This window comes from Rattus norvegicus, assembly GCF_036323735.1.
Source record: "Rattus norvegicus strain BN/NHsdMcwi chromosome Y unlocalized genomic scaffold, GRCr8 chrY_unlocalized_41, whole genome shotgun sequence".
Lineage (NCBI taxonomy): Eukaryota > Metazoa > Chordata > Mammalia > Rodentia > Muridae > Rattus > Rattus norvegicus.
Genome location: NW_026947402.1, coordinates 1 through 25,977, shown reverse-complemented (window position 1 = coordinate 25,977; position 25,977 = coordinate 1). Strand labels below are relative to the sequence as shown.

The following is a 25,977-nucleotide window of genomic DNA, read 5'->3' as shown; positions in this document are numbered from 1 at the left end:
TTTTTGAATCTCTGATCTTCATAGGGTTTTGGGCATCTGAACTTGTCCCGAGCCCTTCTAAGTAGTCCGGGAGGTGCAAAGTCGCTCGGGTCTCTGGTGTTCAATTGCTTCCCCCACTGTTGTAGGAAGTTATAATCCACTTGGGGGACACTGAAGGTCTTCCAGGCTGTGGAGGCTGGGAACCCTTAAAATGCTTCCCCCATTGGAGTCAGGTGTTATAATCATCTTGGGGGACACTGAATGGGCTTCCAGGCTGTGGAGGCTGGGAATCCTTCAACTGATTCCACTGTTGCACTCAGGTGTTGTTGTCATCTTGGGGGACACTGAAGGGTTCCCAGGCCGTGGAGGCTGAGAAATCGTTGGTGCATGGTCAGAGGGTGAAGTCCGGGATGAGGGTCGCTGGCCTCTCTCCTCACATCTGGTCGTTTAGTCTTTAAGGAAATTGAACAAGAAATGTCGAATGGGCTACTACCATGTGAAGGGGCAGTGAATGTACTTGCCAGTGGTGAGTCATGGTAAGCATCAGTTGAGCTGTATCCTTTGAGTATGTCTCTCTATCTTCCGAGAACTGTGGACAAGTCCGGAAGGCAAAGCAGGGAAATCTCGAGTGACCATTGATCTCAGGAAACATCCAAAGCTCGAGAGGAGCTGTCCTCGAGTTTGCACAGGGAAGTAGCGAGGTCTGCATGGGGCAGTAGCGAGTTCTGCAAGGGGCAGTCGCGAGGTCTGCACCAGGCAGTCAGGAGCTGCTTCACTTGTCATTTCTGCTTGTAGTTGTGGGGCGATCATCCAAGCTTTCTGAATGAGGAGGAACCCTGTCGAATCTCTTCCTTTGTGTCCAGAGTGCTATCTGCTATTGTGCCCACTGTCAGGGGCCAAGACAAGGGATTCGGGAAGGAGCAACATGAATGGAAAGGGCAAGGGGTGCTTAGGACACTGTGCGGTCAAGCGACACTTACAACATGGTAGATCCCTCTAACCAGAGGCCATCTGTGGTGCAGTGATGTGTCTTGGAGCCTCATAACCGAATGGGAAAGGTTGATCCAGACCCTTGATCCTCAGAGACTGCAGGGACTAGAAAATCACTGGTGGATTTTTTTAGGGAATGAACATGTGATAGGATTTGTATAGATCATTGAATGCATGGGCTTGATATTAGAATTCCATTTGAGTTCCAGATATTACTGTGATGCTTCTGCCTTGATGTATCACTATTTTTTCTTGTCCCAAAGCTCTTAATATTCTTTCCGTGATGATATTTTTGAAATATTGAGTATGCTACACAATCGAAAGTATTTTCTCTAATCACATATATTGAAATTCTAAATATGTCTTGATATCGTATGCAGTTGCCTTTATTATTACTATTATTAACAATTGTATTTCTTTGCATTTCAAATATTGCCCCCTTTCCGGTCCGCCTCTATAATCCCCACCACCACATACTCTTCCTCTTTGTCTCTAAGAGCGTGCGTCCCCAACACCCCCAGTCGTTCTTACCTCACCCCTCTAGATTCGCTCTTCTCTGGGACATCAAGCTACTAAGGACCAACTGCTTCCCCTTCTACTGATGTGAGATGAGGCAATTCTCTGCTACATTTGTAGGGTACCAGAACATGTATATTCAATGGTTGGTGGTTAGGTCCATGGGTTCCCTGAGGGGTCTGGTTAATTGATATCGTTGTTCTATCTCTAATAACAATCCCCTTCAGCCCCTTCAGCCCTTCCGCTACATCTTCCATTGGGATCTCTAGGTTCAGTTCAATGGTTAGCTGTGAATATCTGCATCTGTCTCAGTCAGGTGTTGGCAAAGCCTCTCAGAGGACAGGCATATCAGACTCCTGTTTGCAAGCACATATCAGCAGCAGCAACAGTGTCCAGGTTGGTGTCTGCAGATCTCTGGATGGCCTTTCTTTCAGCCTCTGCCCCACTTTCCCCTCTGCATTTCCATTAGACAGGATAACTCTGAATATATTTGAGATGGGTGAGTGGTCCCATCCTTACACTGGGGGCCATGTCTATCTACTGGAGGTGGTGTCTTCATGTTAATTTCAGTGTTATTGTTGATGTTGGCCAATGTCATCAGTATTGGGTCCAGGGAACCTGTCGCATTCCTAGTATCTGGTTTATCCTAGAGGTTACCCCCATCCTCAACTGTTCCTTCTCTCTATACTAATTTTCCTGGTCCTCTGTTTTTTTCCCTGTTTCTTCCAACATCTTATCCTGATCTCCTATTTTTCTATTTCACTCCCCTCTCTCACACAGGGTGATTCCTCCATCTGACTCCCATGAAAATTTTCTTCCCCCTTCTAATTGTTAATGAAGCAATCCCCCTTTGTCCTTTCTTGTTAAGCTTCAGAGTGCATATGAGTTTATGGTGGATATTATGAGCTCTTGGGCTAATATTCACTTACTAGTGAGGGCATGCTATGTGCATTTATTTGTGTTTTTGTTATGTCACTCAGGATTATATTTTCTAGTTTCATCCATTTCCCTATGAATTTCATGAAGTCATTCTTTTTAATAGCTGCATACCACACCATTGTGTAAATGTACCACATTATATCAATCTGTTCCTCTTTTGAGGGACATCTGGGTTCTTTCCAGCTTCTGTCTGTTATAAATAAGGCTGCTCTGAACATAGTGGAGCACGTGTCCTTGTTGTAGGTTGGAGCAAGTTTTGGGTATATGCCATCAAATGGTACAGCTGGATCCTCAGGTAGTAAATACTATGTTCAATTTTCTGAAGAAGCTCCAGCCTGGATTCCAGGGTGATTTTAAGAGCTTGTAATTTCCACAGTGAAAGAGTGTTCCTTTCTCTCCACATCCTTGACAGAGACTGTTGTCACCTGACTTTTTTGACTTAGCCATTCTGACTGGTATGAGGTAGAATTTCAGGATTGTTTTGATTTGCATTTCCCCAATGAGTAAGGATGTTGAACATTTTTAGGTGCTTCTCATCCATTCAATATTCATCAGTTGAGAATTTTTGTTTAGAACTGTAGCCCAGTATTAAATAGGGTTATTTGATTCTCTGGAGGATAGCTTATTGAGTTTTTTTGTATATATTGGATATTAGCACTCCATCGGATATAGGATTGGTAAAGATCTTTTCCCAATCTGTTAGTTGCTGTATGGAAGTAATAACAGTGTTCTTTGTCTTAGAGAAACTTTGAAATTTTATGAAGATTCATTTTTCAATTTTTGATCTTAGAACAAAAGCCTTTGGTGTTCTATTGAGGAAATTTTCCCCAGTACCAATCTGTTTGAGGCTTTCCCCTGCTTTTTATCAATTAGTTTCAGGGTATCTGGTTTTATTTGGAGTTCTTTAATCCAGTTTTACTTGAGCTTTGTACAAGGAGATAAGAATGGATTGATTTGCATTCTTCTACCTTCTGCCCTTCAGTTGAAACAGCACAATTTTTAAAAAATGCTATCTTTTTTTTCCACTGTATGGTTTTAGATCCTTTGTTAATTATCAAGTGGCCATAGCTGTGTGGGTTCATTTTTGGGTCTTACATTCTATTCCATTGTTATACCTGACTGTCTCAATACCAATACAATACAGTTTTTCCTCACCATTGCTCTGTAATACAACTTGAGCTCAGGGATAGCGATTTTCCCAAATGATTTTATTTTTAAGAATAGTTTTCTCTATCCTGGGATTTTTTTTATTCCATATAAATTTGCAAACTGCCATTTTTATGTTTGTGAAGAAATCAGTTGTAATGTTGATGGAGATTGCATTGAATCTGTAGGTTTCTTTTGGCAAGATGGCCATTTTTACAATATTAAACCTGCCAATACATGAACATGGGAGATCTTTCTAATTTCTGAGATCTTCTTCAATTTATTTTTTTCAGACAGTTGTGTTCTTGTCATGTATATCTTTCATTTGCTTGGTTAGAGTCACACAGAGGTATTTTATAAGCTTTTTCACTATTGTCAAGGGTGTCATTTCTGTAATTTCTTTCTCAGCCTATTTCTCTTTTGAGCAGAGGCAGGATACTGATTTGTTTGAATCAATTTTAAACTCTTCCACTCTGCTATAGCTGTTTATCTGCTTAGAAATTCACTGGTGGAAATTGTCGGGTCACAACATCTGCATATAGTGACATTTTGAAAATTTCCTTTGCAATATGTATCCCTTTACATCCATTTGTTTTCTGTTTACTCTGGCTAGGGCTTTGAATACTATATTGAAAAGGTAGGGAGAGAGTGGTTATCATTGTCTAGTTCCTGATTGTAGTGGGATTGCATTAAGTTTTTCTCCATTTAGTTTGATATTGGCCTCTGGTTTGCTGTATATTGCTTTTATTGAGTTCAGTATGGTCCTTGAATTTCTGATCTTTCGAAGACTTGTAACATGAAGGGCTACGTTCTGTAAAATGCTTTCTCAGCATCTAATGAAATGATTGCTTGTTTTGTTTTCTTTGAATTTGTTTTTATAGTGGGATTAGTTTGATTAGTGATCAGGTTCTGTATATTGAACCATCCCTGTATCTCTGGGATGAAGCCTACTTGATCATGATGGATCATTGTTTTCAAGTGTTCTTGGATTTGACTAGCAAGAAATTTACTGAGAATTTTTGCAGGGATATTCATGAATAAATTGGTCTGAAATTCTCTTTCTTTTTTCGGTCTTTGTTTGCTTTAGTTGTAAGCATAATTGTGGCATCAGAGAAGGAATTGCGTAGTGTTCCTTCTATTTCAAGTTTGTGGAATAGTTTGGAGAATATTGGTATTAGGTATTCTATGAAGGTCTGAGAGAATTCTGTACTAATCCTTTCTGGTCCTGGGATCTTTTGGTTGGGAGACATTTAATGACTGCTTCTACTACTTTACAAGTTATGGGAGAATTTAGGTGGTTTATCTGATTCTGATTCAACTTTGGTACCTTATATCTCTCTAGAAATTTATCCATTGAATCCTTACATTCCCACTTGTTAAGTATAGGCTTTTATAGAAGGATCTGATAATTTTTTGAGTTTCCTCACTTTCTTTGGTTATATCTCTATTTCATTTCTGATTTTGTTATTTTTAATTTGAATATAAGGGATTTACCTATTTCTGGATTTTTCGAAGAGCCAGCTCCTGGTTTTGTTGATTCTTTATATAATTCCTTTCATTTCTACTTGGTTGATTTCAGTCCTGAGTTTGATTATTTCCTGCTGTCTAGTCTTTGGATTTTTATTGGTTCTGAGATTTCAGGTGTTCTATCAAACTGCTAGTGTATCATAGCTTCTGTTTGTTTGTGGAGGCTCTCAGAGCTATGAGTTTTCCTCTTGCATTGCTTTTTTGTGTTCCCAAGTTATGCCTTCATTTTCATTAAAATCTGAAATGTCTTTAATTTTTTTTCTTTATTTCTTCCTTGAACAAGTTCTCATCGAGTAAATCATTCTTCAGCTACCATGTATATGTGGAACTATGGTTGTTTTTGTTGTTATTGAATACCATTCTTAGTCTGTAGTGATCTCATAGGATGCATGGGATTAATTCAAACATCTTGTATCTCTTGAGGCCTGTTTTATGATGGATCAGATTGTCAGTTTTTGAGAAGGTACCATGTAAGACTGAGAAGAAAGTGTCAGGATCCATAACAGGACAGGCTAATAACTAGCAGGTGATCATCCTGAGATACACAGCTTCGGATTATTTTATAATCTACAACTGGTTCTCCCTTATTAAGCAAAGTTGTAAGGGATTCATTTTGGGAAAGTTTACGCTATTAAATGCTATTCCTTTTGTTATTATTAGACATATATAACAATCATTGAGTAATAGCACACCCCTTTGGAGCAGATCTCTGCAGTCATACGAAGTTTTACTGTCCGTAGTGATACTATACAGGCAAATAGATGAATTCTTTAGTCTTAATAATGATTCTACAATAATTCCTAAAATTATATCAATGGTTATTAATCTCTATTATAGTGGGACTGCTATAAGTCTCTATATTTTTTTTCTTTTTCTTTTTTTCAGAGCTGGGACTGAACCCAGGGCCTTTCGCTCGCTAGGCAAGTGCTCTACCACTGAGCTAAACCCCGAACCCGTATAAGTCCCTTTCTAATAGTCAAAATTGCAGTGACAATTCTGCCGGTGTCCCTGGTGTCAACAGTTAATTTTTCTGAGATAGTAAACAGACTTTCTCCTACTAAGAACACATTCCATGATGTTGCAATACAGTTATCAAGAGTCATAAAAAGAAAACAAACGATTTGTTGCAGGTGCAAGGACAGTTAATATAAGATATTAACTGGGTTTATCTATATATAACATCACTAACAACTATGGTTTTGGATCTTCAGTGAGCCTGTGGAGCTGACACAGGTGATGAATGTTTCGCCAGATAATTACTCTTGATGGATATTGATGTAAAAATTCTCGGTTGTAAATTATGTTTCAATTTATGCTTGATCTTTCATATGAACTTGTGATGAACATTGTAATATGGGATCATATATTCTTAAAGATGTTTAAGTTCTGAGGAGAAAGAGAAGTCACACAGAAGGACTGAGAGAGAAGGACTGAACTGGAAGGACAGAGACAGGTGGACTGACCTGGAGATGGACAGAGCTGAAAAGTCAGCTTTGAGTTAAGGAGAACTGAGCTTAGTAGAACTGAGCCAAAAATATCTGGGCTGAGAAGAAATGTAGAGAGGAATAATGTAGATATTATAAGTAACATAAGAGGGCAATCTGCAGAATTACAGAGGAGAAGAGGAAAAGAGAAGAAGCTGGAAAGAACAGAAGGTGCAGGCAGGTTTCTCCTTACCATGGGACAGAACAGGTCATTTCTTAATAGCAATGCAGGCTTACTCTTATCAAAAGGAACAAGGCTTTTCTCTTACACACTTGGGTTTAATTCACTTAGCATTAAAAGGGTCGAAGTGATTTTTTTCTTTATGTTATAAAGATTGGACCTCATCATTCTGCACTGGTGCTTGGTCTCTTGCTCCCTATGCATATGAAAGTAAGGATGTCTGATTAAATATGTAATTACAAGAATGAATGCATATGTGTGTGTGTAAGAGTATAATTGTGAGAATGCGTGTAAGTTGGACCCAGCTGATTTTGAGTGGAAATATATAAATGCACGTTTATGGAATTCAGGTGTAAAATTACATGTTTATGCATATTTGGCTATGTAAAATACTGACATCATTTGTGATTCAAATATACTAACAATATATCTATACTTACCTTCATTATTATATAAACTACTCATTGAAGAAATTTTAATGGATATATCAAAATTTGTTTATAGGAATGGTACATCAAATATTTCTGTTAATAGTCAAAATCAGGAAATTCTTTCTACATGCATTTTGGTATTTGAATATGGAAGAAACTGAATGATCTTAGATTTTGTAATAATGTTTATAAATCATTTATTCTTAATGTTTGTTGAAAGAAGGAAGTTATCAATGAATACATATATACAATGTGCCACACATTACAAAAGCAATGTGCCACACCTTTGTAACATAAATAGAGCAAATTAAATATATAATTTATGAACTAAAGTTGAGCAATCATGTAAAAAAGCAAAATATATCATAGAGTCTACCTACATTTGGAGTTAAGAGATGATTCATGCTTCTGTGTATTTCTTTCTAGACATCTAAAGAGATAAAATTAGTGTGGAAAAGGCTAAAACTGCAATTAGTGTGCTTCATGTAGTATACATATTTAAACAATGCTTTTGAAAAAATATACAGTACATATTTTCAAGGATACATATACAGCATATACAAAAATTCAGTGTCCATAAATTATCAATAACACTCAAGCTACTTTCTCTGGTCTTATTATATTTGAATTGTCAAAGATATACATGTATGTATGTATGTATACTCAAACAGGCATACTCACAGACAAACAAACAAACACACACAATACTTCTAAAAATTTAAAACAAATTTGTAAATAATAGTCTTTCAGACAAAACTAATGAAAAAGGATGAACTAAATTTCCAGTGTAATGTACTCTCAAAAGTGTACTTTCTAGCATATAAAACTTTACCTTATAATTTTTAAAAAAATCGTACGGGGCCAATATATGTAATCAGATCCCATTTGGACTTATTACTCAGAGTTAAAGTAGAAATTGAAATGAAGTGGGAAAAATATTAAATTACAAGATTTAGCTATACACTTTCAATTATACAAAAAAATCTGAGAAACAGTGAAATGACACAACATGTAAAATTGCTTTCTATTAAGCATTGATATCTAAGTTTAGTCTTCATAGTCTATATAAAAGAGAGAACTAAATCTCAAAAGTTTTTTCCGGGCTTAAATACAATTTTCTTGGCTTGTGAATATACCCAGAACCAATCAATACAATGAAAATGGATAGATGTTGTGTTACAACAAATAAAACACATTTTGATTATTTATTCAGTATAAATTTATTTTTGTAGCATTTCTTCCTATGTTTCTGTTGGATATTATATAAATCCTCACTTTGGTGTGGTCAGTGCTTAAATTTAACTGAACATGACTGAATATGTCAATATAGTAGAAATGAATTCTTGGGGCAGAGAATACCTTTGGGTTAAACCTGGTTATAATGAAATGGTGGTGACAATGAGCACAACTAAATAGAAGGAAAGAAACTGTGGCTTCAGGTACAGGAGTCAATATAAGATTTCACTTTGTAGTGTTGGAAGAATTGTTCCGTGATATCATGAGATTGTGCAGTGAACAGGCCTTTTCTTTATTCCTGTAATGAAAGCAAAAATTTGTGGCTTTCAGTTCCTTCAGAGAGCTTGCTACGTGTGCAGATCAATCAGCAACTCGGGAGTAGGGATTTAGGTGTGCAAAATATATTTTTGATACTGAATTTCTTCTAGGTACTTTAGGGAGCTAACTTCATAAGATTTGGAATATAATCAGACAAGAGCTTGTTAAAGATGTAGAAAAGCACGGAGTGTGGTGGCACAGGCCTTTAATATTAGCACTGGGTAGCAGAAGCAGGCATAACTCTAAGTTCAAGGCCAGCTTGGTCTACAGAGAGAGAGAGAGAGAGAGAGAGAGAGAGAGAGAGAGAGAGAGAGAGAGAGAATAGGTGAAAGAGATAGTGAGTTCTGGTACTGCCAGGGATATAAAAGAAACAGTGTCACAAAAATTTTCAAGAATAAGTTCTGTATTATACAGAGAAAATTCTCATTTTATTTTAGTAAGATGTTAACAATTCTTTCTTGATTCTAATGAAATCTCTTAGCTATAAAATAATGTGAAGGCAACGAAAATGTAAGAAAAGATGTTTTACATCACTATTCCCCTTAAACTATAAGTTGAATTTTTACTAAATAATCCTATGTAAATACACTTTGAAGGCTTTTCTGTGATTAGCTAAAGGGCATTTACATTGTGAATTAAGAATGATGGATTTCATGCCAATCTTGAATTGTCATCACTAAGGTGTGGAAGCATATTAAGCATACAAAATCATACATAAAATTTTGCACAATAAAAAATGAGAACCTTTAATTGGTTTTCCTCTAATGTCAACACCTTCTTTTTGTTGGAGTGAAGATTGGATGATTTGAACTAATTTTATGAGAAATACCACCTGCTTTCAGAAGATAAGTAACAGAGAAAGATGAGGAAAAACATATGCTAAGGAACAGTGAACTGGGATAGAGTATTCTATGTAATACATAGAACAATAAATTTGACCCATCTGTTACTGGTAAGGTGGGGACTTCATTACGCACATCTATGTACTTAAAAATGTTTTCTTTTCCTTCTTAAGTTTGTATGGTTGCTATGAAAACTATGGGTTTTGTGTTAAGATCTTTGCATATTTAATGATAGTTTTGAAATATTAGTGTTATAATCAAAAGCCGTGCTTTGTACATACTTTTTAAGCAACAAAAAAGAGAAGTGTCTGCTTGGGTTTTATGAAGAAAGTTACTATGTTAAACATGAATTAATTTTTCTGACATATACATTATCTTCATGTACCATGCTTGTTGATGAAATCTTAGCACATAGGAATGAATAGTAACCATCTTAGTATAGTTTCAGGATTTTATTGTATCTTGTTTGCCATGTGCCTTTCTATTAAAATGCTATCACTTTTCTAAGTCTCTTAATTTAACTGGAGAGGTTTGCAATATCTCCTATTCTGTTGGTTATTCATATAATTCGTCTTTGGTGTTGTTATTGAATTTTATGACTAACTTCTTAATATTCTTTATTTTGAAGGTAAAATATATATATATATATATGTATATACATATATATATGTAAAATAGTTTATAAAAAGATTACAGATTTAGTGGAAATATAACTTAGTGATGAACAATTTTATAAGTATTCTCTAAATTATTGAATATTCTACATTTTATTAGTATAAAAATATTATAAATACCACATCCTTTATTAACTTTAACACACACTGCTCCAGTTAATATAAACACAAATATGTTCGTCATATTTATCTTTGAAATTTTCTTAGTTTCTTAGTTTCTTAGTTTCTTGACTTTTCTATCTGAGCTTTCTCATCGTTTTTCAAAAATAAATCTATTGCTCTTTTATTGAGAATCATAATGAATATTCATTGATACATAGATATATAAGAATGTGACAATATACACAATGGTACTTCATTCTCCCTAGGAAAACTAAACCGAGTAAGGTAACAAAGACTTAGAAAGGCAAATACCATGTGTTCTTTTTCAAAGAGATCAAAGAATCTCCTATTAATATACTTGTATTTATGTGAAGCTGTGGGTGGTTTGAGTTCATTTAACTGGTATACGTCACAGAGATTAGAGAGATTAGAGAGTAGGGTTTTAAACAGTGTGGTATGGAAGATATTGAGCATGTGGGATATGAATCTAGAAGTAAGAATAATGAAGAGAGACTAGTATAAGTGGTGAGGGACATGGGGCAGGCGGAAACAAAGAACTGAGGAAGCGAGGATGAGGGTGATTGTCTACAAACATAACATATGGCAACCTGTTACTTTATAGGTTAGGTTATAATAAATATTAAAATTTAAAACTAATACCATAATGTTCAATGCTATAAACATCATGTTTGAGGAAAAATGCCAGGAAGTGATATCAGAATGAAAACAATATATTTATCTTATTTGATCTTAGTCATATTATCCATAATTACTTGTTAAAAACATCATTTGTCTGCCAAATTTATGGTACCACTTAAAAATTGCCTGTGATATAATAATTCCTTATGATAGTAGAGAATTTTTATTATTAGGTCAATTTTTAAAATCTGTGATTTGATCTTGTTTTAAGTTTCTTTTTACCTAAATTTGGTCCTCATGACATTCACTCATACTAAATTATAATTTTCAATTTTAACATACTACTGTAAAATATGATCAAGAGGGTTGTTGAAATTGCTCAATTATAAGTAATATTATCCATAAACTACAGGACATCCTCCACAAAGCTTAAAGGTACAAAGAAGATAAACAAGAAGAATGGCCAAAGTGCATAAGATTGACTCTCACTTAGAATGGGGAATAAAATAGTCTAGGAGGCCGATTGAGGAAAGGAACTAGATGAGAGATGGAAGGAAGAGGAGAATGGATCCTGTGTGTGCAGGGAAGGAGATAGGACCCGATAGTCATGAGAAAGAAAGGAAATCTTGAACTTAAAGAGATGAGGAGGTGGGAGAAACCTCCAGGAAGAGAAAGAGACCTGGTATAATGGAGGTACCCAGGAATCAATGGGGTGACCTAAGCTGTGAATTACATTGGTGATATGAAACATTAAGAGGCCAAATCCCATTGACTGGAAAGACCAGCAATGGAGGGATAAAGACACAAATACACCCACAAAACCTTCTTCGCAAAATTTTTCAAGCCTAAAAGAAAATCTGAACCGCATTCTAAAGTCCATATTGTCCTTTGCTTTACTGATGGCTGGTAATTTTTGCTTAAATTAAGGATTTGAGAGATTATCATTTGAAGTAGGTATACAATATTTATACTGTTATATTCATGCTTTAGCTGGGCCAACTTTGTTGCCAATATTATTGCAAAAATTAAAATTGGAAAACAGAATATTTGAGTACACATTCAGTAATATATATAAAGTCTCCTTTCAAAGAATGTACAATAAAAAAATGTAATACAATATTCATTCACCTAAATGTCTGGAAGGAAAATACTGGACTTTGGGAAACAGAGAAAACCTAGGAACTTGAACTGTATGTCACAGGAATGGAATTGGGAGTGGAATTATTATCCAGAATAATCTCCTCCACCCCATGTTCCTAGATCTTTATACCCATGCCAAGCCCCTGACCAACATTCTCTATTCCGAACATGTACGTACTAATGAAGCAAAGAGAAGTCTCCAGCATTAGAGATATATAGTATTTAAAGGTTTCCAGTGTGTCACAAGAGACACTCTTGGAAAGGGAACCCTCAAATCTGGTCAATGTAAAGAAAGCTGTTCAACAGTTAGATCATGGCAGTTCTCAGTGACATCATCATTAGGTCCTCCCTGAAATATCTCTTGTATCCTGAAGAGCTCTAGCTTTTCTGTGATGTCACAAGTGTCATGGTGACAGCAACTGCCTCTTGGATATTCTTTGAGGACCTCTAGGGTTAACTCATTGACCTCTTATTCTGGCTAAACAGCCATTTGTTAGGGAGATAAAAGAGAAGGAAGCTGGCCTTCTCTCTTTGTATAAAAAAAGGAAGAAATAAATGGTCCATGGGAAAGCTCAGTGAGTCTTGGGTAGGCGTTGAGTGTTGTATCTGAAGAGATAGCCTTGATCTGAGCCTTACACACATGGGAATCCAGAGCTGGGATTCTCTCATTATCATCTGGACTTCCCTGCTTGATATGGTTTCTGGAATTCAGAGAGTTTATATAATCATTTTCTTCATTCCAAAAGTCAGTTGTTGGGAAGGGCACAGTTGTTCTAGTGAGAGCTCATGGCTTTCACTCTTTTTGCCCTGAAGAAAAAGGTCCGAAGAAACAAAGGATAGACAAGTATTGTCTCCTCAGCTCAGTGTAAACGCCTCCATGCTTTGGATACCTATAGTGCAGTTTGTGTCTGACACTGATATTTGGGAGAGAAGAGCTTCTAGTTGAGACTTCATCATCTCAGTCTTTCCACTAGTATTACTCTGATTACCATTTCCTGATAGTTAACCTTTAGATTTCTGAGTCAATATGTGTAATTAGCTGACAGATGTCTTTTCTTTAATTTATTTCATTTTTTTTTTAATTTTTAGCAAATTTTATTGCTTTTTTTATTTGGATATTTCTATATTTGAATTTCAAATTTGATTTTCTTTCCCAGTTTCATGTCCATAAGACCCGTAACTAGTCCCCCTAACATTCTTCTATAACCTACCTTAGTGAACCTTGATATTACCTTGAACTGAGAGTTAAACCTAGGTTGGACCAGGAACTTCTCCTTCCATTGGTTCCCAACAAGGCCATCCACTGCTATATATGCAGTTGGACACATAGGTCTGTCCAAGTACAGTCTTTGAATATTGGTTTAGTACCAGAAAGCTCTGGTTCACTGGCATTGTTGTTCTTATGGAATTGAAATCCCCTTAAGCTCTTGTAATTCTTTCTCAAAAACTACCAACAAGAGATCCATTTTTGGTTCACTGGTTTGCCAGTAGCATTCTCTTCTGTATTTGACTTGCTCAAGCTGTGTCTCTCAGGAAAGATGTACATCTGGTTCCAACTATACATTTGGTGGCTCCTACAGCTATGAGGTTAGGTGGAATTTTCACATGGATTATGTACACCTAGGTCAAGAATGTAGAATCCACAAATGGCAATTCCAAACACCTCCCTCTTGTTCTTATGAACCTATTGAAGTTGAAGTTTCCCTGGACATCAAGCCATTCATCTCCCTGCACATCCTCCTGAATTTTATGTTTGTCCTGAAGTAACAACCATGGTAAAACCTCGAAAACCTTCACGTCTGGCCCTAGAGGAACAGGAAGTTAGATATTAAAGAACTGATGTCTAATGAGACTACTGAAACATATTCTATATTTCATGTTTTCCTTAGCTTTTCTGATGTCTCGAAATTTTTGGATAAACTAAGGATTTGGAAGTTCATCATTGGAAGTAGGTACATAATATTTACATTTTTATATTCAACCTTAGGTGGGACCCTTGGGTTGCCAAAATCATTGCAAAAAAACATGAAATTGGAAAACAGAATTTTTCACTTCACATTCAGGAATATATAAAGTCACCTATCAAGGAATGTACAATGAGAAACTGTAATGAAATATGAATTCAATTAAAGGATTGTAGGGAAAATGCTGGTCTTTGGGAAACAGAGATAACCTAGGATATTGAACTGTATGTCACAGTAATGGACCTGGTAATAAAATTATTATCCAGAGGAATCTCTTCCACTCCATGTTCCGAGATCTTTTCTACCCATGCAAAGCTCCTGATTATCTTTTCCTTTCAGAGCATGTAACCACTAAGGAAATAAAGAGAAGTTTCTAGCTTTAAAGACATGTAGAATGAAAAGGTTTCCATTGTTTCACAGGAGACAAACCTTGCAAGGGCACCCTCGAATCTGGTCATTGAAAGGAAAACACTTTAGCAGGTAGGCCATGGCAATTCTCAGTGACATCACCATTAGGCCTATCTAAAAAAATCTGTTGTATCCTGGAGATCCCTAGTTTCTTCTGTGATGTAACAAGTGTTGTCCTGACAGAAGTTGCCTCTCCAGTAGTCCTTCAGTACCTCTAGGGTTTACTATTTGGCCTCTAATTCAGCATAAACAGCCTTTGGGAAGGAGAAAAAAGAGGATGAATTGATCAAAGATGGGAAGAAGGAAGCTGGCCTTCTGCTTTGTTATAAAAAAAAAGAAATATGTGGTCCATGGGAAATCTCAGTCATTTCTGGGTAGTGGTTGAGAAGGTTTGCTGAAAAGATAGTATTGATTGGAGCCTTCCAAATATGGTAATCAGGAGATGGGAGCCTCTCAGATGCATCTGGACTTCCCTGCTAGTTATGGTTCCTGGAAGTCGGAGAATTTATATCATTCATGTCTTTTTTCCAAAGCCAAGTGTTGGAAAGGGCACAGTTTTCTTTAAAGCTGATGGTTTTGGTCCTAAGGAAGAAGGGAAAGACAAGTATTGTGTCCTCAGCTCAGAGTAAATTACTCTGTGCTTTGGATTCCTAGAGTGCAGATTGTGTCTGACACTGATATCTGGGAGAGAAAATTGCTTCTATTTGAGATTTCACCATCTTCGTCTTTGAACTAGTATTACTCTGACTACCATTCCCTGACAGTGACCCTTTAGATTTCTGAGTCAAAGGGTGTAATTAATTGGCAGTTTTCTTTTCTTTTATTTCTTTCATTTTTTTCTTTTTTAGCAAAATATATAGCTTTTTTAAATTTGATATTTCTATATTTACATTACAAATGTTATTCCTTTTCCAATTTCCTGTCTCTAAGATCCCTAACCAGTCCACCTCCCATTCTACTATAATCCCCTTACTACCCCTTTGCATTCCCATGAACTGTGAATCAAATATAGGGAGGACCAAGAGCTTCTACTTCTGTTGGTTCCCAAGAAGGCCATCTGGTACTAAATATGCAGTGGGAGCCATAGGTATGTCCATGTACATTCGTTGAATATTGGTCTAGTACTAGAAAGCTCTGGTTCATTGACATTGCTTTTCTTATGGGTTTGCAAACCCCTTTACCTCTTGTAATCCTTTCTCAAAAGTTATCAACAAGAGTTCCATTTACAAGTAACTGGTTTGCCACAAGCATTCACTTATGTAATTGACATATTCTAGCTGTGTTTCTCAGGAAATGTCTATATCCTCTTCCTGGCAGAATGCACTTCTTAACTTCAACAATCTTATCTTATTTTAGTGGCAGATCTATCTATCTGTCTATCTATCTATCTATCTATCTATCTATCTATCTATCTATCTATCTATCTATCTATCATATATATATTGTCTCCTATGTGAGGTTAGATGGAATTTACCATTGATTCTGCGCATCTAGAACAAGAATGTAGAATCTACAGATGCAAAGGTCCCTCCTGTCCTTATGAACTTATTGAAATTGAGGTTTCAGTTGAACTCAAAACATTTCTTTCCCTGCCCATCCACCTAAGTCTTATGTTTGGCCTGAAAAAAGAATCATTGTAAAATATCCAAAAACCTCAAGTGTGGCCATGGGAACACAAGAAGGAAGATATTGCAGAAATGATATCAAATGGGAATAGAGAAACGAATTGTATAGTACATGTTGTCTTTGATTTACTGATGTATGATAATTTTTGGATAAAATAAGAATTTGGAGTTTATCATTTGAAGTAGGTACAAAATATTTACACTGTTCTCTGCACTCTATACTTCGGCCCTCTTTTTTGCCAAAATCATTACAAAAATGCAATTGTAAAAGAGAATTTTTGAGTACACTTTCAGGAATGAATACAAAGTGCCCTATCTAGGAATGAAGAATTAGAAAATGAAATACAATATTCACTCAATTAAAGGTCTGTATGGAAAATAATGGCCTTTGGGAAACAGAGAAAAACTAGGAAATTGAACTGTATGTCACAGGAATGGACCAGGGAGCAAAATTATTATCAAGAAGAATCTCCTCCACTCCATCTTCCTAGATCTTTTCTACCCATGCCAAGTCCCGATTAATTTTGTCCATTCAGACCATGTAAACACTAATGCAGCAAAGAGAAGTCTCTAGCGTTAGAGAGATGGAGTACAAAAGGTTTCCACTGTGTCATAGGAGACTCTCCTAGAAAGGGCACCGTCAAATCTGGTCAATGTAAGGAAATCTGTTTAGCAGGTAGTCCATGGCAGTTCTCAGTGACATCATCCTTAGTACCCCCGTAATATATCTCTTGTATCCTTGAGAGCCCTATCTTCTTCTATGTTGTCACAAGTGTTGTCCTGACAGCAACTGCCTCTCAGATATTCATTCCATATATCTATGGTTTACTAATTGGCCTATAATTCAGTGTAAAGAGCCATTTGGGAGGGAGGACAAATAGGATGAAGATATCAGAGATGGGGAGATGAAAGCTGACCTTCTGTCTTGGTACAAAAAAGGTCCTTGGGAAAGCTCTCTGAGTCCTTAGTAGGTGTTGAGTTGTTTCATGAAGAGATTGTCTTGATCTGAGCCGTCTACAAATGGGAATTAGAAGCTGGGGTCCTCTCAGAAGCATCTGGACTTCCTGCTCTTACAGTTCCTGGAAATCAGAGAGTTTATATCATTAATTTCTTTATCCCAAAACCCAAGTTTGGGAAGGTCACAGTTGTTTTCCTGACAGCTCATGGCTTTTATTCTTTTTGCCCAGAAGAAAAATGTCCTAAGGAAGAAGTGAAAGACAAGTACTATGTCCTCATCTCAGGGTAAACTCCTCCACGCTTTGGATTCCTATAGTTCAGTTTGTGTCTGACACTGATATCTGGGAGAGAGAAGTGCTTCTAGTCGACTCTTAATCATATCAGTCTTTTCACCATTATTATTCTGATTACCATTCCCTGACAGTTACTCATTATATTTCTGAATTAATAGGTGAGAATGGCTAGCAGTTTCTTTTTTCATTTCTTCCATTTTTTTAGTAAATTTTTGCTTATTTTATTGGCTATTTCTATATTTACATTTCAAATGCTATTTTCTTTCCAAATTTCCTCTCCATAAGGTTGTAACTGGACCGACTCCCCTTCTTTTACAACCCTCCTTACTACACCTTGACCTTTCCTTGAACTGGGAACCAAACCTGAGAAGGACCAAGGGCTTCTACATCCATTGGTGCCCAAGGAATCCATCCTCTGCCACATATGCTGTTGGAGCCATAGGACTTTCCATGGGCAGATTTTGAATATTGGTTTAGTGTCAGAAAGCTCTGGTTTGTTGGAATAGTTGTTTTTATGGGGTTGAAAGTCCCTTCAGCTCTTGTAATCCTTTCTAAATATCTACCAAGAAGAGACATGCTTTCTGTTCACCAGTTTACCACTAACATTCACTTCTGTATTTAACATGCTCTAACTATGACTCTCTGGAAAGATCTTTCTCCAGTTCTTGGCAGCATGCACCTCTTAGCTTCATCAATCTTATGTAATTTTGGTGTCTCCTACACCTATGAGGTTTGGTGGAATTTTAACATGGATTATGCACAACTGGGTCAAGAATGTAGAATCCACAAATGACAATGCCAAATAGATGCCATTCTCTACTTATGAAACTATTGAAGTTAAGTTTTCCCTGGACCTCAAGACATTCCTCTCACTGTCCATCCTCCTGAACCTTATGTTTGGCCTGAACAAAGAATCAGGTTAAAAAACCCTCAACCCTCATGTCAAAACCTTGGAAATAAGGAAGGGAGATATTAGAGAACTGATTATCTTTTGGGACTACAGAACCACATTCTAGAGTTGATATTGTCCTTTGCTTTACTGATGTCTGTGATTATTGGATAAAATAAGGATTTGGGAGTTTATCATTTGAAGTAGGTACACAATATTTACACTGTTATATTCACTTTATCATTGGGCCAAAATCATTGCAAAAAATGGAATTTTAAAACAGAATTTTTGAGTAAACATTCAGGAATATTTATAAAGTTCCCTATCAAGGAATGTACAATAAGAAATTGAAACACAATATTCATTCAATTAAAGGTCTGTAGGGAGAATACTGGCCTTTGGGAAACAGAGAAAACCTACAAAATTTTTATGTATTTCACAGGAATGAACCTGGGAAAAATTATTATCTAGAAGAATCTCCTGCACTCCATTTTCTTAAATCGTTTATACACATGCCAAACCCATGGCTAACTTTCCCCATTCAAAGCATGTAACCACTAATGAAGAAAAGAGATTTCAACAGTTTTAGAATGATGGACTATGTAAAGGTTTCCACTGTGTCACAGGAGACGTACCTGGAAAGGGCACTCAAAATCTGGTCAATGTAGGGAAATCTGTTTAGCAGGTAGGACATGGCAGTTCACAGTGACATCATGATTTGGCCCTACTGCAAGTATCTCTTGTAACCTGGACTCCCTAGCTGCTTCTGTGACATCACAAGTGTTGTTGTGGCTGCAACTGCCTCTCTGATATTCTTGAAGTACCTCTAGGGTTTAATAATTGACCTCTAATTCACGGTAAACAGCCATATGGGAGGGAGAACAAAGAGGATAAAGATTTCAGTGATGTGGAGAAGGAAGCTGGCCTTCTATCTTTGTATAAAAAAAGGAAGATGTACATGATCCTTGGGATAGCTCAGAGTCCTTAGTAGGGATTGAGTGGGATCTCTGAAGAGTTAGACTTGATGTGAATCTTCCACATATGGGAATCAGGAGCTGGGAGCCTTTCAGAAGCATCTGGACTTACCTGTTCATATCATTCCTGGAAGTCAAAGAGTTTATATCATTATTTTTTTTTTTATTCCAAAGCCAAGTGATGGGCAGGGCACAGTTGTTTTGCTGAGATCTCATAGCCTTATTCTTTTTGTTAAGAAGAAAATGGTCCTAAGGAAGAATGGAAAGACAAGTATTGAGTCCTCGCCTCAGAGTAAACTCCACCATGCTCTGAATGCCTATAGTGCAGTTTTTGTCTGATACTGATATCTGGGAGAGAGAAGTGTTTCTAGTTGAGTCTTCATCATCTCAGTCTTTCCATTAGTATTACTCTGACTATCATTCCATGAAAATGACTTTTACATTTCTGAGTCAATAGCTGTGAATACTTCACAGTGTTCTTTTCTTAAATTTCTTTATTTCTTTTTATTTTTTTAGCAAATTTTATTCCTGTTTTAATTGGGTATTTCTATATTTACATTTGAAATGTTATTTCCTTTCCCTATTACCTGCACATATGATCCCTAACCGTCCCCACTCCTCTTTTTCTATAACTCCCCTACTGTCCGTTTTCAATTCACTGATTTGCCTCTAGAATTCACTTCTTTATTTGATATGCTCTAGCTGTGTCTCACAGGAAAGATCTCTATACAGTCCCTGGCACAATGCACTTCTTAGCTCCATCAATCTTATCTAGTTTTGGTGACTGATGTGTATATATTTTTGCCACATGTACGGCCTGCTCTGAATGGGATTTCCTCAGTCTCTGCTCGAAATTCATAGATATTATTGTGTCCACCTTTTGAAAAGGATTAAAGCATGCACATTTTGTGTATCATTTTATTGAGCTTCCAGTTGTCTGTGAACTGCATCTTTGGTAATTTTAGCTTTTGTGCCAATATTGACTTTTGGTGATTTCATAAAATGTGTGATTTCATACCATTTTGTGATTGGGTAACCTCAATCATTGTGATATTTTCTAGATCATCCCATTTGTCTTTGGCTTTCTTGAGATAATTGGTTTTGAGAGTTGAGTAGTACACCATTGTTTAGATGTACTACATTTTCTGTATTCATTCCTCTGATGAATGCCATTACGGTTTCTTCTAGCTCTTGGGTATTATACATAAGGCAGCTCCCAGAAATGAACCCACACACCTATGGGCACTTTACTTTTCACAAAGGAGCCAAAACCATTCAATGGAAAAAAGAGCATTTTCAGGAAATGGTGCTGGTTCAACTGGAGGTCAGCATGTAGAAGAGTGCAAATCGTTCCATGCTTATCACCGTGTGCAAAGCTTAAGTCCAAGTGGATTAAGGACCTCCAAATCAAACCAGATACAGTCAAACTAATAGAAGAAAAACTAGGCCAGCATCTCAAACACATGGGCACTGGAAAAAATTTCCTGAACAAAACACCAATGGTTTATGCTCTAAGATCAAGAATTGACAAATGGGGTCTCATAAAACTGCAAAGCTTCTGGAAGGGAAAGGACACTGTGGTTAGGACAAAACGGCAACCAAGAGATTGGGAAAAGATATTTACCAATCCAACAACAGATAGAGGGCTTATATTCAAAAGATGCAAAAAACCCAAGAAGTTAGACAAGTAACCCTATTAAAAAATGGGGTTCAGAACTAAACAAAGAATTCACAGCTGAGGAATGCCGAATGGCTGAGAAACACCTAAAGAAATGTTCAACATCTTAAGTCATAAGGGAAATCAAATCCAAACAACCCTGAGATTTCACCTCAAACCAGTGAGAATGGCTAAGATCAAAAACTCAGGTAAAAATAAATGCTGGCGAGGATGTGGAGAAAGAGGAACACTCCTCCACTATTGGTGGGAGTGCAAACTGGTACAACCATTCTGGAAATCAGTCTGGAGATTCCTAGGAAAATTTCACATTGAACTACCTGAGGATCCAGCTGTACCTCTCTTCGGCATATACCCAAAAGATGCCCCAACATATAAAAAAGACACATGCTCCACTATGTTCATCACCCCCTTATTTATAATAGCCAGAAGCTGGAGAGAACCCAGATGCCCTTCAACAGAGGAATGGATACAGAAAATGTGGTACATTTACTCAATGGTGTATTACTCAGATGTCAAAAACAATGCCTTTATGAAATTCATAGACAAATGGTTGGAGCTTGAAAACATCATCCTGAGTGAGGTAACCCAATCACATAAAAACACACATGGCATGCACATGATAAGTGGCTATTAGCACAACTGCTTGAATTACCCTAGATGCATAGAACACATGAAACGCAAGATGGATGATCAAAATGCGAATGCTTCACTCCTTCTTTAAAAGGTGAATAAGAAATCCCTTGGCAGGGAATAGAGAGGAAAAGATTAAAACAGACACAGAAGGAACACCCATTCAGAGCCTGCCCTACATGTGGCCCTTACATATACAGCTACCCAATTATACAAGATGGATGAAGCAAAGAAGTGCAGGCCGACAGGAGGCGGATGCAGATCTCTCCTGAGATACACAGCCAGAATACAGCAAATACAGAGTCTAAGGCCAGTAGCAAACCACTGAACTGATAACAGGACCCCCGTTGAAGGAATCAGAAAAAGAACTGGAAAGCTTGAAGGGGCTCAACATCTCATATGAACAAAAATGCCAACCAAGCTGAGCTTCCAGGGACTAAGCCACTACCTAAAGACTATACATGGACTGACCCTGAACTCTCATTTCATAGCTAGCATTGAATATCCTAGTAAGATCACCAGTGTAAGGGGAAGTCCTGGGTCCTGCTAAGACTGAACCCCCAGTGAATATGATTGTTGTGGGGAGGGCGGCAATGGGGTGAGGATGGAGAGTGGAACACCCATATAGAAGGGGAGGGGAGGAGTTAGGTGAATGTTGGCCCGGAAACCAGGAAAGGGAATAACACTGGAAATGTAAATAAGAAATACTCAAGTTGGGGCTGGGGATTTAGCTCAGTGGTAGAGCGCTTACCTAGGAAGCGCAAGGCCCTGGGTTCGGTCCCTAGCTCCGAAAAAAAGAACCAAAAAAAAAAAAAAAAGAAATACTCAAGTTAATAAAAAAAAAAGAAAAGAAAAGAAATGGCATCCTAAAAAAAAGAAGTTAAAAACATATATGATATTTTTAAAAAGGCATTTTTTTTCCATCCACTCTATGTTGGGAAGCAGAATAAGCAGGTTTTTCTTTGTTTTTATTTTGATAACTGTCACTGAATCTCCTTTGTCAAATAAATAAGTTTATTTTTCTTCTGCTTGCATCCTGTCTGACCTTCTGATTGCTTTTAGCAACAGACCTCAGAACAGATGAAGCTAACGGGGGTAGAGACATTACAGTTGTTGTCCTGCTTTGTACCCGAGGCTGTCAGAAAGTGTTCAGTAGTTTAAGGTGCTAAGTCCTGGAATGGCTTGTTGTATAACATATAGCTTTAAGTCTTGTTAGGATAAAAGTCTTCAAGAGCTTGGTAGGACTTACTTCTAAAGTATATACTAATAAGTATTAATAAAAATAGTAAAAATAGCAATAAACAATAATAAGAATAGGTGACTGGGATTTTTAATGAAAGGAATAATGGCAATTTTATTGACCAAACTTTTAAGATAGAAAAGGTTTCTTAAACATTCTGCAGAGGAAGACAAAATTCTCAAAGGAGCATGCTGAATGTGGTAGTTTAATGTCTTTTCCTAGCAAGAATTCATAGGCAAATAAAAGCTAAGGAAAGAACTGTTGAGTGTGATTTTATGCAGAAAAGGAGTAAACCTGCATGTTTTTCACATGGAAGGATGGGCTGTGTCATATGCCATCATTGCTTATACATGGGAAGTATAGCCTCAGCTTTCAAATGTAGTTGTGTGACTTGATATGGATGGTAAATGCTGAAGGATGTGATAGGTTGTTGAGTCCAGGACAATGATGTAAGGGATAACACAGGGGTCATGCATTTTTTTTCCTTCTTGTCTCACTCTTCTGTTATTACAATTGCCATGAATGATCTCATCATTCAGGGGACTGGAGTGAACAAAATGATTTTGAGGAGCATGGGAGCAGATTCTTCAAAGATCATGTAGAATATGAAAGCTGAATGCTGATATCTAATGCTATTAGATTTGTGAATTTGCTTCTTTGTTGTCATTGTAGACAACATAAACAATGTGGATGTACCAAAAGTGAAATAATAATGGAACGTTTATATGTTAATATTATGAATATTTCGTATCATTTATTTTCTCCCCCTCCATCACTTTTTACAATAAACTAAATGTACTCAAAAAAAAAAAAAAAAAGAAGGCCATAAGCGGTAAGCAGAAGAGTAAATCTGAATAATAATAAAGTCTGTTAAAACAAACATGAAAAGGGCTAGAAGCGAGCAAGCAACCCATGGAGAAAGACCAATATACCTCTTGAAAATAAAGTGAACATTGGAAAATAAGTGCTGTAATTGGAAGTAAAAGGTACAGCAAGTCCTACAGTTAGGACAGTGATGGCACCCAGGCTACTGTACTCCAAGAATCTATAGTAAAACCTAAAATTGTGACAAAGCAATTGATTTCATAATGGTCACTGGATCTACATATTCAGTCTTCAATAATGTACTGTGACAATTACCTGATCAAAAGGTACCATTCACGGTAGCAAAAGGAAAACTCCCTTAATGTCTCTGAAGCAGCAAACATGCCATTGACATAGGCAAGGGGATAATAACTCACCTGTTATTAATCATGTCTCATTGCCCCCCTTCTTCCTGTTTCCTTCTGGCAAGAGGCCTCTTGCATAAACAGAAAGCAACCATCATCTTTTTGAAAAATTAGACACAGTTCGACTTACATATACTAACAAAGTTAACCTTTTTTCTTCTTTGTGAAAGTCCTGAACCGTATTAAAAAGATAGTTGGACTAAAACTCACACTTGTAGTTTCAGATTAGTAGTGAAGAATCCTAGGTATATTGGGAGAATCTATCTTCCCATACCTGTCCCTAAAACATAATCCCATAATTATTCAACTAACCAGATCATTTGTGCATATGTAGATTAAATAATGCACACTCTGGAAGCAAAGGGAGAGATACAGTCTATATTACCAACTGAAAAAGATGGGCATTCTGATATCCTCACAGTCTCACTGGAGTTGTTGTCATTACTTGAGAAGAAACTGGGCTATTTATCATATGAACTATCCAAGATATGAGGGACTGGCAATAGAGGGTAGAGACTACCAACCCCATTGTTCCGATCTCATATACACTCAGAAGTCTGAATCTCCAGTAAAGTATGTAGATTTTCTTGTTCTTGGAAGATGTATTCTTCAGGTGCTTTTTGCAAAGGAGATAAAATTAACATTTGAATGACCATTTCAGAATGAGTTAAAGTGGGCAAATACCTTAGACCCTATTCTTTCATGGATTTCAAAATTCTTCAGTCCTGTCTGTTGATGGCCTCAGAAGTTTCACAGGTTGACACCCTTACAACAGAGAGATAACCTCCTCCTCTCTCCTGAAGCTCAAAATAATTTAACAAGGGACACTGAGGCACTGGTCCAAGAGTTATAATCACTTAGCTAGCAAGGGTGAGCTAGGAATGTTCACATTTCTATATTAGGAGGACAACAATATTGGCAAAAATCTGGGGGAGGCAAAAGGAACCTGTATCATAGAATGGTTGATGTAATCCCACTGTTCTCAACTCCGGAGGTACTAGACAGGTTTGAGAGATTATTTGTGTGTGTGGGTATTGCTCTGCCTGGATACCAGGGTTTTGGAGAAACAGCAAATCCTAGATACCCCAGAACACATGGGGATACTAGAACCTAATCTGCGTGGAGACAGATGGTATGGAGTTTGATACTTGATAGTTCATTGTGGTTTAAGTCCTAGAATTTCAAGGTTCCTCAGAATGTTTCCATCTTTTTTTTTTTTCACGAAACACATGAAAAGACACTGCATGAAGGATTTACATGAACATTTTAGGGCCGTGAAAACACCTTGTGTGCATCTCTCTAAACAACTGGACCTTGTAGCCTCAGGAATGATCACTTGTCTAAAGGCTATATTAGCTGCCCCTCTTCTGTGAAAGAAGCAAGGTAGTTAATTCTGTGTCAGCATTTTATACTCCTATCAGACAAGAGAGTTGAAGCCTTTCTACAAGGAACACCACAATCTGGCTTCTATTATTTTTCTCATCTATATTAACTTGATTATTTCTTATTTACATTTCGATTGCTATTCCCCTTCCTGGTTTCCGGGGCTAACATCCCCCAACCCCTCCCCCCTCCCCTTCTATATTTGTGTTCCCCTTGCCAACCTACCCCCAATTACCACCCTCCCCCCCAACAATAACATTCACTGGGCGTTCAGTCTTGGCAGGATCAAGGGCTTTCCCTTCCACTGGTGCTCTTACTAGGCTATTCATTGTCCCTATGAGTTTGAAGCCAGGGTCAGTCCAAGTATAGTCTTTAGGTATTGGCTTAGTCCCTGGGAGCTCTAGTTGTTTGGCATTGTTGTTCATATGGGGTCTTGAGCCCATTCCAGCTCTTTCAGTGCTTTCTCTGATTCCTTCAACTGGGGCCCCCGTTTTCAGTTCAGTGGTTTGCTGCTGGCAGTCACCTATGCATTTCCTGTATTCTGGCTGTGTCTCTCAGGAGAG

At 37.2% G+C, this 25,977-nt stretch overlaps 1 long non-coding RNA gene across 2 annotated transcripts; it reads right to left on the bottom strand.

Annotated features, from left to right (window-relative positions):
* Window positions 1–12,240: 12,240 nt before the first annotated feature.
* LOC134484745 (uncharacterized) lies at window positions 12,241–19,273 on the bottom strand. 2 transcript variants are annotated; one of them, XR_010062486.1, is made up of 3 exons: window positions 18,916–19,273; window positions 14,538–17,220; window positions 12,241–13,949 (listed from the first exon to the last, which is right to left on the bottom strand). It is a non-coding gene; the product is annotated as an uncharacterized LOC134484745 (long non-coding RNA). The 2 variants fall into 2 exon arrangements; XR_010062485.1 differs by having other exon boundaries at window positions 12,241–15,098; window positions 17,059–17,220.
* Window positions 19,274–25,977: the final 6,704 nt, after the last annotated feature.